The 14,563-nt window shown below is 47.5% G+C and overlaps 1 protein-coding gene across 2 annotated transcripts in view; it reads left to right on the top strand.

The window, feature by feature from the left end:
* Window positions 1-14,563, top strand: part of CDHR3 (cadherin related family member 3) — a 162,027-nt gene that overhangs the window by 88,039 nt on the left and 59,425 nt on the right. The window lies entirely within an intron of this gene.

Genomic DNA, 14,563 nt, shown 5'->3' on the forward strand with positions numbered 1-14,563 from the left:
CACCCACAGTAAATCTGATGGTCTGGGGTTCCAAGACCTTCAGGGAATACTGCTGGATGGCTCTGGAGTTGTGGTTCAGGTTCATCATCTGAAGTAGAATCAACACTTGTCAGCAGATCATCTTAATCCGTTGGGAGAAGGCCTACTCCCTCCGAGGTGACTGCCCCATCGGGAGCATCTGATGTGTTCAGTGGGGAAGACCTCCATGACCAACCACTACCCTCTGAGGTGAGGAATCAGTCTTGGGTTGTTCAGAGTCTTCTGGGAAAGAAACCAAATCTGCATAAAGTATCCCACAATCAATGTCTATTTGAGCAACGAGTAGACAGCTCGGACCACTGTAAAAAATCCAGTCACCCCTGAATACCGACAAAGAGCACCATGATTACAGGAGAACACTGGATCGTAACGTGACGGATTTGTTGTTGAGGAGAAATATCTACAAGCATGCTGTAGTATATCACCAAAGGAGTGGGGATCAGAAGTCCTATTCCATCAATTGTCTCCTCCCCAATGGAATTACAGTTAAAAAAAAACCCTAACCCCAGCCACTACGAGCCTAGGAGATGGCCAAAGAAAGAGGAACTCCCCCCCCCCCCCCCCCCCCCACTGGTAATCTAATTGCCCTTTGAGGTGGGGTTGTGTACAGGCACCTCTGAAGGGATATTTTCTCTTTCTTTGTTATTTGCCTGTGTTCTCTTTCCAGGGGTGTTTCTTTTGGCCTGTTGCTGAGGTTAAGTTGAGAGAACTGTTGCCTGTCCTCCATGGGAAGATGAAGATATAGCTGTGAACTGTTGCCTGCCCTGCATGGGAGGGTGAAGCTCAAGATACCCCCTTGGGTGAGAGTGTTCTTCACGGGGAAAGACTTTCATTAATCCTGGACTTTAGTGTTAAATAAAAATAAAAATTCCCTCTGTGGAGGGGCTGCCTTGGTTGTCTACCTCAATGCATTGTTACGCTATTTCACATGCATAAATGTTCCTTCTCTACCTCATCTATATAAATAAAAATGTTAAATAGTTTGTACGTCGTCGCTAATCTCGCCAACCGCTTAACCGAATGCGTTCAAATTTGCACACAACATTCACTTCCCATACGGGAAGGATCTTATACACTTACATTACATACAGGTCACACCTGTGACAGGTAATAAAAGTTTAAAAATTGGTTACACAAAACATTGACATCTGGTGGCCGTCAGCGCAAGCGCAACCTCTTACACCTTTCACACACACTCACACACCACACCCCACCCCCCACACAGGGCTATTGTCTTTCATTCACACTCCCTCATAACACACAGAAATCCACACTCATCACACCACACACCCCCACCCACACGCCTGGCAATGTCACTTACTTCACCCACCCTCCCAAAACACACCAAAACACGAATTCCTGGCTGCTACATTGGGAAGCCACGCATTTCACACACCCTCCGAATTTAAATTAAAGTACCCTTTTCCACCCACCCACCCACTGCACTCCGATCACACACTACACCTGATACAAGTCCATGCTTCTCCGCCGGCACCACAGGAATGGTCCGGGACACATCGCATTCAGTAGGGCCGTCGGATGCCAGCAACCTAAAATGGCGCCGGCGGACCTTGCCCTTACAATGCTATACGGAGACAACAATGACGTCGGTACACCATGTGACATAGTAAGGGCAACAGCCCGTCAGCGCCATATCCTCAGCTGACATTTGCCCTTACTAGGTCAGGAATCATGACGCACCACTTTCACCGGTGAAGTTTTGTGACATGGCAGCCAGCGGAACAAACCCTAGCACACACCCTCGCTACCAGCTGGCAGTTTACACATGTAGCCGGGGAGGAGCACGGTGGGGGACCGTTCTTATTTTCCGCCGCGCGTTTTTCACAGGGGAGGGCCACTGATTCTCCACATCTCCCAAGAGGGGGGTTGTAGCGTGGGTTGCTCTATTTTACCAGGTTGCGGGGGGGGGGGCCAGGAAGGCGTGCTTGCATATTTAAACTATTCTTTGCTGGTGCTGTTCATTTGGGGTAAAAAAAAAAAAAAAACCCACAAACTGTAACCTTTACTGCTCTGTTCTGTTTTTTCAACGTAACCAGGCTCAGCTACTGCACCAATTGACCAATTGCTTTCAAATTTGGACACAACCTTGCTTTCACTTTCGGCAAGGTTCTTCTCTATCTAGATTACATAGATGTCACACAGTTACAGAAAAAAACATGTTTTTACATGTGTGTGGGGAAAACAGCGACATCTGTTGGACAGACATGCAACACACGCTATCTACCTTGGGAAATGAAACTGCTGTACTGCGCATGCGTGGGCGGGAGCGCACGTCGGGCACAGCGGGACCATCATGGGGCTGGGAGGGGCAGCAGTGGTGCACGTCGCGCACAGCGGGACCAACATGGCGCTGGGAGGAGCAGCAGCGGCGGACCGGCGGCAATATCGGGCGTGGTGGTGTCGGCCGGCCGAAATTCGACACCTGGGAGGAGCTGCGGCAGCGATCTGGTACGGCTCACATGCACGACAGGGAGGGATCCTCGCTGACCTCGCGCCTTCGGGAGCGGGCCACGCAGAACCGCACAAGAGGGAGAGGGACGGGGGGGGGGGGCAGCTGGGAGGGCATTGCGAGCCGGAGGGGATCAGAATCAGGGAAGGAGATTGAGAGAGGGTGCGGTGTCACTGACAAAAGGGTAGGGAGTAGGCGGGGAGAGGTGACAGTGAGGGGAGGGTGAATGAAGGGGGCAGTGAGTGTCACTGGAGAGACACAGAGGGGAGAGGTGAGTGTGAGGGGTGAGAGTTGGAGTGGGGACAGGGGAGTGAAGGGGGAGTTAGTGACCGAAGGGGGGGGGGGTGAGTGTGAGGGGAGAGAGCTGGAGTGGGGACAGGGGAGGAAAGGGGGGTGAGTGACCAAGGAGGAAGACGATGTGTGACTGAGGTATATGAGCAAGGGGAAGGGGGGGGGGGGGAGAAAGAACCTGACTCTGCCACTGCAACGTGTGGCCGGGCACAGCTAGTAGTTATATAAACGTTTTGGAAATTTCATAAAAATGGGTGTTTTGATTTATTTAATAAAATTTCATGATTAACCATTAATTTCTTTCACAAGTGGGATGCTGCCCATAGGATTGGACACCCCTCATATTCATCTTTTTTTCATTACAGGAAGTTACTATATGCATATACAATCAATTCCTGTGTCCCAGCCAGCAATAAGGAAGATTTCCTGTCACGGTCTGTGTGACAGGAAGTAGAGAGGAGAGTGACTTTCATCTGACAATGAAGTATTTAAATGTATTTAGTATTATCCATGTGGGAATGTCCAAATGTGAATAGGCAAATCATTTTTGGCTCTTATCTTACAGGAGTGGAACCTAGGGCAACCATGTAGTATGTGTTCATGTTGTAATTATTCCCTGCAGATCCACAGATGGTGAGAGCATCCTCAACATCCTGGGTCGTGGCAGCACCTCTGCTTGCCTGCAGAGGTAGTACTGACTCTTATTTTAGCTCAATTATTATTCATGCTACAGGAAAATATGGGCCCAATGGTTGTGTATGTTTGTAATGTATTCCATTATATATACCTTGGTTAAAGTAAGACCCAAGTCTTCAAGCTATGCTGGTCATAGTCCCCTAGGGAAGATATACCCCCTAGAGGTGAGATGGGATATTACACCTTCTTACTAATGTGTATATTTTTATATGTCTCTATGTGAAAAAATAGTAAGTGTCCTTTCTCTCAGACAATTTGTTTTCTATATGGAGGGAAGAGTGTGGCCGGACCCTCTAGTCTGCCATGAGATGTTCCTAGGCCCCAGTCTAGATAACCCAACCCTGTGAGCTTCCATCCCCCTCAGCTTTCTCCCCTGGAGAGCTAGGATTGGTTGCCTTTTCCTATTTAACCCCGTCATTTTGCCATTCACGGTGTGGCTAGAGTTATTCTTTGGTTAGACAAAGAACAATAAGGATGTCTGGTTTTCCCTCCCTAGTGAGGCCTCCCTGCCTCATCAGGTTTTTGCTTTTTAAAGAGGACCTCCACTGTGCCCTCCCTACCAGAGGGTCCCTCTGTTTCTGAGTTGAAGTAAGAAAGACTTTTTGCTGGAACTACTTTGGGACTCCTTTTCCAGGACTGAAGACGTGTTATCCCATTCACTACCTGGCTTGGCAGTGTGAGATGTTGATGGCCAGAAGATATCTACTTTTCAGAAGGGACTGTGTTTAAACCTTGCTCCTTTGGGGAAGGTCATCCCCGCTGGCTGGACACAAAGGACAGGGGCTAAAGATCAGTGAGCCCATTCACCCATTGAATGTGGCAAGCACCTGTGACAGTAAAACACTAAGTCAAAGGAAGATGTTGGATTAAGGAATATATTTTCTCATTTGTTGTAAGGAGGTTTTTTAGCCACCCCTCCTCACTGGGAGCCAGGCTGGTAAAGCATGTTCTCAATTATTAAAATTTTTCTACTAGAGGAGTCACCATTTAAAACAACTAAGGAGACGAAGTAAGATCTGGAGATTCCCATCCGGATCTCCATCTACATGGGACCAGGACACGGGGCTGGGTGTTCAGGAATGAGATGGAGTTTCAGGTAGGACTGTTTTTCAGTATTTGAGGGGACCCCCTTCACTAGGATTCCTGGTATGCCGCTGGGAGAGCTTTTGTGCACTTAAATATGACCATGGGAAGCTCCGCCCAGATTGATGAAGTAAAGGACACCTACCCAAGAGAGACCCTCATGTCTGTACCAAATTCATCTGTAACTTCATATTTATTTTTAAAATGTACTTTAACGTTGACAAATCAATAAATTAGCGTTTAACATCCAGTGCCTTGTCCTGTGTTCTTTGTCCCAGCATCTCACCCCTTGGGATGCAGCAGCTATCAAAACACACAGGGAATAAAACACCATCTGGGCCATAAGCGAGAGCTTTCCCCCCCCCCCCCCCCCCCCAAAAAAAAAAAGAATCCATCTCTGGTATAGAGAGTACAAGCCACGGGAGGAGCGCTAGCCAGAGAAGCCTCAAAGAGATAAATAAGTTTGTGTGCCCTTGAGACTAGACACCCAGTAGAGGATTACATTAGGGATGTGAATCATTTTAGGACGATTAAAATTATCGTCCGATAATTTTAATATCGTCTTAAACCGTTATGGAACACAATACAATAGAGATTCTAACGATTTATCGTTATAAATCGTTAGAATCGTGAGCCGGCACACTAAAACCCCCTAAAACCCACCCCCGACCCTTTAAATTAAATCCCCCACCCTCCCGAACCCCCCCCAAATGAGTTAAATAACCTGCGGGTCCAGCAGCGGTCCGGAACGGCAGCGGTCCGGAACGGGCTCCTGCTCCTCAATCTTGTTGTCTTCAGCCGGCGCCATTTTCCAAAATGGCGGCGAAAAATGGCGGCGGCCATAGACGAACACGATTGGACGGCAGGAGGTCCTTCCGGACCCCCGCTGGACTTTTGGCAAGTCTCGTGGGGGTCAGGAGGCCCCCCACAAGCTGGCCAAAAGTTCCTGGAGGTCCAGCAGGGGTCAGGGAGCGATTTCCCGCCGCGAATCGTTTTTGTACGGAAAATGGCGCCGGCAGGAGATCGACTGCAGGAGGTCGTTCAGCGAGGCGCCGGAACCCTCGCTGAACGACCTCCTGCAGTCGATCTCCTGCCGGCGCCATTTTCCGTACGAAAACGATTCGCGGCGGGAAATCGCTCCCTGACCCCCGCTGGACCTCCAGGAACTTTTGGCCAGCTTGTGGGGGGCCTCCTGACCCCCACGAGACTTGCCAAAAGTCCAGCGGGGGTCCGGAAGGACCTCCTGCCGTCCAATCGTGTTCGTCTATGGCCGCCGCCATTTTTCGCCGCCATTTTGGAAAATGGCGCCGGCTGAAGACAACAAGATTGAGGAGCAGGAGCCCGTTCCGGACCGCTGCCGTTCCGGACCGCCGCTGGACCCGCAGGTTATTTAAGTCATTTGGGGGGGGTTCGGGAGGGTGGGGGATTTAATTTAAAGGGTCGGGGGTGGGTTTTAGGGGGTTTTAATGTGCCGGTTTTGCGATTTTTAGATTTTTAGATTTTTCACGATTTTTCACGATATTTTACCCCCCCAAACGGCAACAATACGATTCCCTCCCCCTCCCAGCCGAAATCGATCGTTAAGACGATCGAGGACACGATTCACATCCCTAGATTACATATGTCTTCATTAAATGTTATTTTAGATGTTTTGTTATTGTGAATCCTATGAATATTAACATGTAAATGCACCAACTGGTTGGGGGAAGTTGGATGATTCATGTATATATGTATCAATACAAGAACTGGGGTTGCAGGAATGTTTTTGATATACTGGTTTTGTACTTTTTGTGTTGATACAATAAACTTTGAATTATAAAAAAAAAAAAAAAAAAAGAATCAAACAGATATAATGCTTAGCTTTTCAGGGCTTTTCTTTTCGCTTTCTACAAGCCTTAATTATTGCTCTACTTTTCATCATTCTCTTCAAAACACCAGTGGTGATATAATCAGATATCGAAGGTCATCCATCATTCAAGGTTTTTAATTAAATGGGTGTAGCACAATAGTATTATTGCTAGATAGAGCTGTGGTTGTGGGAGTACAGCTGTTCGTAGCAGAACAAGCCCGTCTCATGTCAGAGTGCAGTAGTATCAATAGGCAGATGTTCGTCTGAATAGCTCTATTGTTTTCTGTCCTGATTGTTAACTCTGTTTTCACCCTGGCTCCGGCATGTCCACTGTATGGACAACAGCAAAGTAATAGGGAGATGGTCTCTGGCAAAAGACCAATCTGCTGCCGGCACCTGCAATTCAAGAGGGCCTGCAAGCAAGGCCAGTGCAAGAATATTTGGTGCCCTTTGACCATTTAGCTCCCCTCCCCCCTCAGCTTAAGTACTGGTGGCAGTTCCAGCATCGTGCTCCCTCCTGCTGGCGGAAGTGGCACCAGCACATTGCTCCTTTCTTGGGTGGTATTGGCCCTGGTACAGTAGCACTCTGGATCTCATGCTGTAAAGATTTTCCACCCCCCCCCCCCCCCCCCCAAAAAAAAAAATCTTGGTGCTCTAGGTGACCGCCTGGTTTGCCTAATGGCCCTGCCCGCAAGTGAGATTGTAAGGATCTTGACCTTGACATTAATACCTAGGAAACATTTGCACAAGATCACTGTCACCGGAAACACAAACTCCACAAAGGCCTTCAGAAATACAAGAAAAGGCTGATGTGCACACCCAGGGGGACAAGAAAGCTCCCAGGAAATAAAACCAAAGCTCAGACATAGCTGTGTCCATTTTCTGCCAGTGTCATTGCAAAAGAAACTGCCATTCCCATTTGGGTCTTTATAGCCACAGAAGGCGCTGCCTACCTAAAACCTACATGTGCCAACATTCAGAAATAATTTCAATATTATGAATGGATGGACTTTAATTTAAGAGTATCAATCAGCAAACTATTATTGTAACTCCCAGACCGGGACCCGTCTGAACTCTCACAACCTCTCACCTCATGGGAAGCACCAATAGACTATACTCACACTGAGAGCCTTTTAACATCGTGAGAGCTTCCCCCCACCAGGGATTAGGACTCGAGCATGGGAATAATATGCTAGCTGGAGTAGCCCCTGGAGATACAAATTAGTTTGTGTGACCCTTACATACCTATGAGTACAAATTTGGACAGCTATGAAGAGAGAACATATTGTGTGTGCACTACTCGATAGGATATCACATAGTATCACAGCATCAGCTTCTAATTTAGCATATGTTTTCACTCTTCTGTACTTTAACAGGCTATAATCCACTTATTGGGAAAACAAAAATAAAGTTTTATTATTGTTTTATTAGATTACGGACTCTTCTGGCCAAGTAACCAGTAGACACAATCCAACAGTATTAGTCCTCTGAATCTCACTGGTGACATCCTGCTTTAAAAACAAAATGAAAAGAAATATTCAAAGATGGGAGTTTTTAATGATTTGGGGTTTGTATGTTTCATTTTTGTTGCCTACATGTGAACGTCTCCCTGATAGCAGGCTCTGCCACTAAGACAATAGTCCTTGCCTTTTATTTCAAGATGACTGATCTCCAGTGCAGGCAATTATCTGGCAGTAGATCCTGCTAGTCTGGGGACTGTCAGTCAATAACGATTATTATTTTCCCAAGCACATTCCTAGGGGCCACATTCTCTGTGATATTGTCCATGGGTTATCAGGTATTCAGTTCAGCCGATGCTCATGTGGGGGGCCTGCTTACCATGAGCATTCAACTCAAGCATGAGCAGTCTTGTGATTTTAAAATTACTGAGGGGGTCATCCCTGTGGTCTTATAGCAGAGCACTACACTGTGGCTCAGATGATATGTCCAAATCCTCTGCTAAAAGAGCTGGTACAGTTCAGGCACTCTATGGGAACAGAGTCGTTGATAATCTAATTTCCCTGTGTCTGCTCCTCTGTCTTCCTTTCTCATCAGCCCTGTCTTTCCCCTCTACAAATCTCTCCCTCTGTAGCCCCTCAAATCCCTTTTTAATACCTCTCTCCTTGCAGTCTTTCACCCTATCCCCTCAGTAACCCTCAGACTCCCCATTTTATAACAATGATTATAATACAACTTTGGGATCTCAGATGTGGAATTAAGGGTCGACAAACCAACTGAAGGTTTGTAGGCAACCAAACACTTAGATGACTCTGTACTCTTTAAACCCAGTGTAATTGTTTCTTCACTGACCTGATGAAGAGGGAATAACTCTCGAAAACTAGCCCAGATCAGTCCAGACATATGGGTTTTTCATCCCTCCCAGCAGATAGAGACAGAGAAGAAAAGCTTTACTGACACTGTGCTACATAAGTTAGCATGCCACCTGCAGTCCGTCAGTATTTCTCTGTCTCCAGTAGATGGTAGAGGTATAAAACCTATAGCTGGATGTTGGAGATGAAGATCTACTCTCAAGGGTGCTAGGTCCTGATTTAGGTCATCCCCCTGTTTGAGTAGGGACAAGTAGGTGGTTGGTGGCCCTTTTTGATGCTCTTGACCTTCACAGAGGAGTTAAATGCCAGTGGTGCTGGCTCCCTCATTCCCCCGCTTTGCCTCTCTCAACCTGTGTGGGGGCCTGCCTGGATTCTTCTGTTCTCAGGGAAGAGATTCCTTCATTTTTGTGCTTTTTTCTTCACTTAAAGTTTGTAAACAAAAAAAAAAAAAAAATCATATTGTGAAAGCAGTTTGTAACTTTGCTTTTCAGAGGTAGGCAGGCAGGCAGCCAGCCAGCTAACCATGAGCGCCGATGGGGCCTTGGAAGGTGGGCAGACAGTCTCCCACAGTGTAGAGTGTTCGCACAGGCCCCGGCTGGTGGGGGAGAGGAGAGAGCGTGTGACTGCCGGCAGCGCAGTGCACGGTCATGCATTGCAATGATGGCGGGTCCCGCTGGAGATGGGAGAACTTGGCCGCATGATGAGATCAAGGGGGAATGCTTCCAGTCCTTGGGCTCTGTAAAGTTTTCTTCAGGGGGCAGGGAGGGCCTCAGGAATCAGTCCTGCCAAGGCTAAGTAATGTGCGGCAACAGCAGCCATTTTGTGTTTTCCCGATTGGCATAAATATATGGAGGAAGCCTTCTCTGACCCTGCCGATCCTGGTCTCCTGTTTGGGGGATTAGCGCATTACATGGGATGGAAACCCTAGCATTAGAAGTTTTCTGTTTGGTGGGAGCCGGACTTGAAGGGGTCCCTCTCTCTCTCTCGATGCTTTAAAGAGAGGTCTAAGCCTGTTATTGCCACTGGCTATGGCAGCACTATCACTACGCGTGGGCAATTAAATCCTGCAGCGCCATTCTAATCTCTCCCATTGGGCACAGGAAGATGAGTCTGGGGGGCACTGTTGTTTATGCTTCCGCTAAGTACAGGCAGCAAGATAAACATTCCCGCTTAGTATGGGAAGACAGGTTCTGCAGTGCCATAAGGCTCCCTCCTTCTATGTGCAGGAAGATTATTCCTCCGGTGCCATAATAATTTCTCCAGCTAAGTGCTGGATGACAAGTCCTGCAGAGCCATGATGTTCCCTCCCGCTAAGGGCGGAGAAGTATTTTTCTCAGGCACTATAAGTTTCTCTCCAGCTAAGAGCGGGGAAACGAGTTTCTTCCAGGTAAGCATGGCAGATCCCAGTCCAGGCTTTCAGTTTGCATGGTGGAGAGATCCATGCTGGGAGTGTCCCCTTTTCTGGATCTGATGGCTTACAAGTCACAGACAGCTCACAGGCAGCTGTTCTCTTGACTGGCCTGTAGTGAGAGAGGCTTGAGGAGAACGGGCCTGGTGTTATTTCTAAAGCCTATGCATTTTTTAATTTAAAAAAAAAAAAAAAAAAAGAGCTTTCCATTTGTGGGGCCCACGAAGCATCAGGGCAGCATAAGACAGCTGAAAGGCTGGTTTGGGGCCCAGGGACTGGAGACGCATGCACTTACTGGGCTTGTGCAGGGCAACTCCTTAGGGACCAAGCCTGGTTAGCAATGGACCCATTGCGATTTTCTTTGGAATTGGTGTGTCAGGAGCATCAAGTGTGTCCGCTGCTGTAGAGGTTAATTCTAAGCACAGGAAGCCAGCATCTTGAATCAAGAGGTCGGCGGGACTGTTCCCACATCGCCCCTTCAACCGCTTTTGCACCAGAAGTATGGATGGTTGTTCAAGGGATCCTGCCTCCTCCAGGGCTGTAAGTTGTTTTCTGGTTTCCAGGTTTGTGTGCAGCTGAGGAGGCATGCCTTTTGAGGCTATCCCCTGAGGAGATGCGATGGCACAGCCAAAATAGCCAGGGGTAAGCTTTCTCGGTTTCATTTAACACCAGCTTTTGTGTTCCCGATAGCCAGACTAGCCACATCTCACTGTGCATTTTCACTTCCTCCAGCCCCCTGACCGGAGTTTTCCTGAAAGGACCGCGTTCTGCCTGACCCCTGTCTCTGGGAGGGGAGAAGAGCCCCACTAATAGCCACACTAATCCCCAAAATCTTCAGATAGATCTGAAGGGGGATTTAGTATGGGCAAACTGAGCCAGTAGAAGTTCCCCTACCTGCGGGTCAGATAACTAACCAGCCTTAGGTCCTAGCTGGATCCAGACCAGCCTCTTCAGAGGGATCCAGGCAGAGAATCTCTGCTGGAGACCTCTTAAGGTGTCTTCAGCATATCCCAATGGCAAGGGAGGCAAGAAGGTTAAGGCCAGATAGGGGCTCTTTCCCCTCCCAGAGACAGGGGTCAGGCAGAACGCGGTCCTTTCAGGAAAACTCCGGTCAGGGGGCTGGAGGAAGTGAAAATGCACAGGGAGATGTGACTAGTCCACTGTTGCCCAGAGGTCATTAGAGGAAGGAACAGCTATGACTTAGAATGTGCTCATCCGGTCTGCAAGGCCTAAATGAACTCCCCTTGGGCTTTCCGAGCCAAATAAGAGGCGGTTCGCTCTATGCTAGGTCATTTACAAAGGAAAGAGGGTACCTGTCTGCCCATTCTAGATCTGAAGAAGGTGAATGCAGCTCTCAGGGTGCCAAGTTTCCAAATGGAAACCCTATAATAGGTGATTGCGGTCATCCACAAAGGGGAGTTCCTGATTCTCTGGATCTCACAGAAGCGTATATACATATTCCCATCAGGGAGGGACATCAGATATTCCTTCACATCAGGGTGCTGGGAGAGCATTTCCAGTTTTAAGTGCTTTTGTTTTGGGCTAGTGATGGCACCTCAGCTGTTCACCAAATTTATGGCAATGGTGGCCTATGGAAAGTAGGCTTTTCAGTGCATCCTTAAATGGCCAACTGGCTCATGTGTGCGAAGTCAAAAGACCTATACCAGCAGATATCACTCACCCTGGGTTGGGTAGTACATCTGGCAAAGGAGCATCTTGATTCCAACACAGTTGCTATAATACCTAGAAGCATGCTTCAATACCTGACGAGACAAGGTGCATCTCACGGAGGGCAGGGAGCTGAATTTGAAGTCACAAGTCCTCTGGTTTTTGCAGTTTTTGGTACCCAGAGTCTGGGGTTATTGGCAGGTGCTGGGTTCTATGGCAACAAATTCAATCTAGTTCCCTGAGCATTTGCTCATAGGAGGCCTCTTCAGAATGCACTTCTGTCCTGATGGAACCTTTATTCAGAGGAGTTCCAAATGCGGTTACCACTGCGGGAGGAAGCTAGGTCCAGTCTGCTGGGGGATTTCTCAGGCCAATTTGGTACTGGGCATAGAGTTGGAGATTGTGGATTTAGGTGGTAGTGACCACTGATACTTGTCTGAATGGCTAAGGGGGCCTTTTTCCAGGGATAGGCGGCACAGGGCTGGTGGTCAGCGGAGAAGGCATCATTGCCTGTCAATCGTTTGAAGACAATAGCGATTCGCAAGGTGTTGCTTTCCTTTCTTCCAAAGTTGTGTGATCGAGCGGAGAGAGTCCCATCAGACATTGCAACAATGGTAGCTTATATCAACCATCAAAAAGGGGAACAGGAGTCTTAAGGTCTCTTGGGAGACCTCAGAAGCTTTTCCGCTGGGTTGAGCAGCACTTGTTGGCACTAGTGGCATCTCCTGTTGCATAGTGGACAACGTTCAGGCAGATGTTCTGAGACAACAGGTACTAGATGCTGAAGTATGAGAACTGGTGGAAGAGGCAATAGTTCTCATTCACTGCAGATGGGACAAGATTTGATGGCATCAAATCAGAACACCAAATTGACCCATGCTTTCAGTTGCAGGAGAGATGTCAGAGCAGAGGGACTCAATGCTCTTGTTCTCCTGTGGTCATGCGGGATTCTGTTGTTCATCTTCCCTTCTTGCCCACTAATAGAAGGGGTGCTAAGATATAATGAGACTCACTCAGGGAGAGTAATCCTTGTGGCTCCAGAATGGCTGTGTCACTTGTGGTTTGCAATCCTGGTGGACGGGCTCGGGCATCTTCCCCAGTGGCTTTATCAAGGACCACTCTTCTTGGATCAGGTGGTGTGTCTGGCTCTTGTGATTGTGATTGAGAGGCTTTTCAGAGGATGCCATTACCACCTTTTTTCCAGCTAGGAGACCTTCCACTTCACATGGCTTAAGTCAGGATGTACAGAGTGTATGAGATAAGATGCCTCGGAAGGGTTTTTACGCCTCTTCAAGTGTTGGTGTTTCACGTTCTGGCTTTTTTGCAGAACAGTCCAGAGAAAGAGCTAGCATTCAATTTCCTCAAAGTCTTTGGACTGTTTCATAGTTAAGGTGCATGGGGTATTCCTGGCTTCGCATTTGGATGTGCTCCATTTTCTTTGACAGCTGAAGCATTTTTGGTTTCCAGTGAGGTGAGTGTCTCCATGTGATACCTTACTCCAGTGTTGCAGTTTACTCTGTGGTCCACCGTTCAAGCTGTTAAGAACAGTGTCACTGAAGAAATATCCCTCATTTCAGAATTTGGTCTCTTCTGTTCCACATGAGAGGGAATTTCACTTATTGGATGTCCGTTGGATATGTTGCACTAATTGAAGGTCACCAACCATTTTCTGAGGTCCAATAACCTTTTTGTTCTGTTTGGGAGAACAGATACAGGGAGTAATGCTTCTAAAGCAACCATTGCATGATGACTAAAGAAAGCCATTGGTGTCAAGCATGTGTTGTGAAGAGCATCCAATTCCTGGGGGGCTTCAGGCCCATTCTACTAGGGTGCAGACGGAGTCCTGGGCTGAGTATCATATGATGTTCCCACAGGAGTTCTGTTGGGCAGAAGCTGGTCTTCTCTACACACTTTTACAAGGCATTACCAACTGGATGCTTGGGCACCAGAAGCAGCTGGTTTTGGAGAGAGTGCGCTATGAAACGGTCTTTCAGATTCTCGCCCAGTTCAGAGGAGCTTGGGTACATCTCATGCATCTGACTGATATGGGGTCTGAACAGGAAAGGAAAATTTGTTTTTACCTGCTAATTTTCATTCCTGAAATACCACAGATTAGTCCAGAGTCCCACCCTCTCTGGAAAGACCGCTCTGTTTTTCTGCGTGTAGATAATGAAGAGATTGTTTTTCGAGTAGGGAGTTTTCAATCTCCTCTATAGACAAAAGGGCTTCAGTTTGGGAGCTCGGCCTTTCCCCTGCTCAGTTTAGGGGCTTTAATGTCATCTTGGCTTGGGTACCGGTTTACTGAGGGACTGCAGGCAGCATGCTATCTTATGTAGCACAGTGTCAGGAAAGCTTTTTTCTCTGTCTCCATCTGCTGGTAGGGATGAAAAATCCATGCATCTGGACTGATCTGTGGTATTCCAAGAATGAAAATTAGCAGGTAAGAACCAATTTTCTGTTAGCCCAATAAAACACATTGACCCTTAATGCTACATAACTAAATGGACCAACATGACAACCACAATTCTCAGATCTCAGATGTAAATCGTGGTCTGTTTAGTTAAAATAAAAATATTTTCATTCTTACCTATTTATTCTATTCAGTGCTCTTTACAGATCAAATCATGATTATGACTCCTTAAATCTAGAATTATTTGATCTATCTTAGCAGCATAAAAGAGGGTCATGCTGGGTTTTCAATCTGAGAGCAAAGTTATTTTGCACTGATT

Source organism: Rhinatrema bivittatum, chromosome 9 (genome assembly GCF_901001135.1).
Source record: "Rhinatrema bivittatum chromosome 9, aRhiBiv1.1, whole genome shotgun sequence".
Lineage (NCBI taxonomy): Eukaryota > Metazoa > Chordata > Amphibia > Gymnophiona > Rhinatrematidae > Rhinatrema > Rhinatrema bivittatum.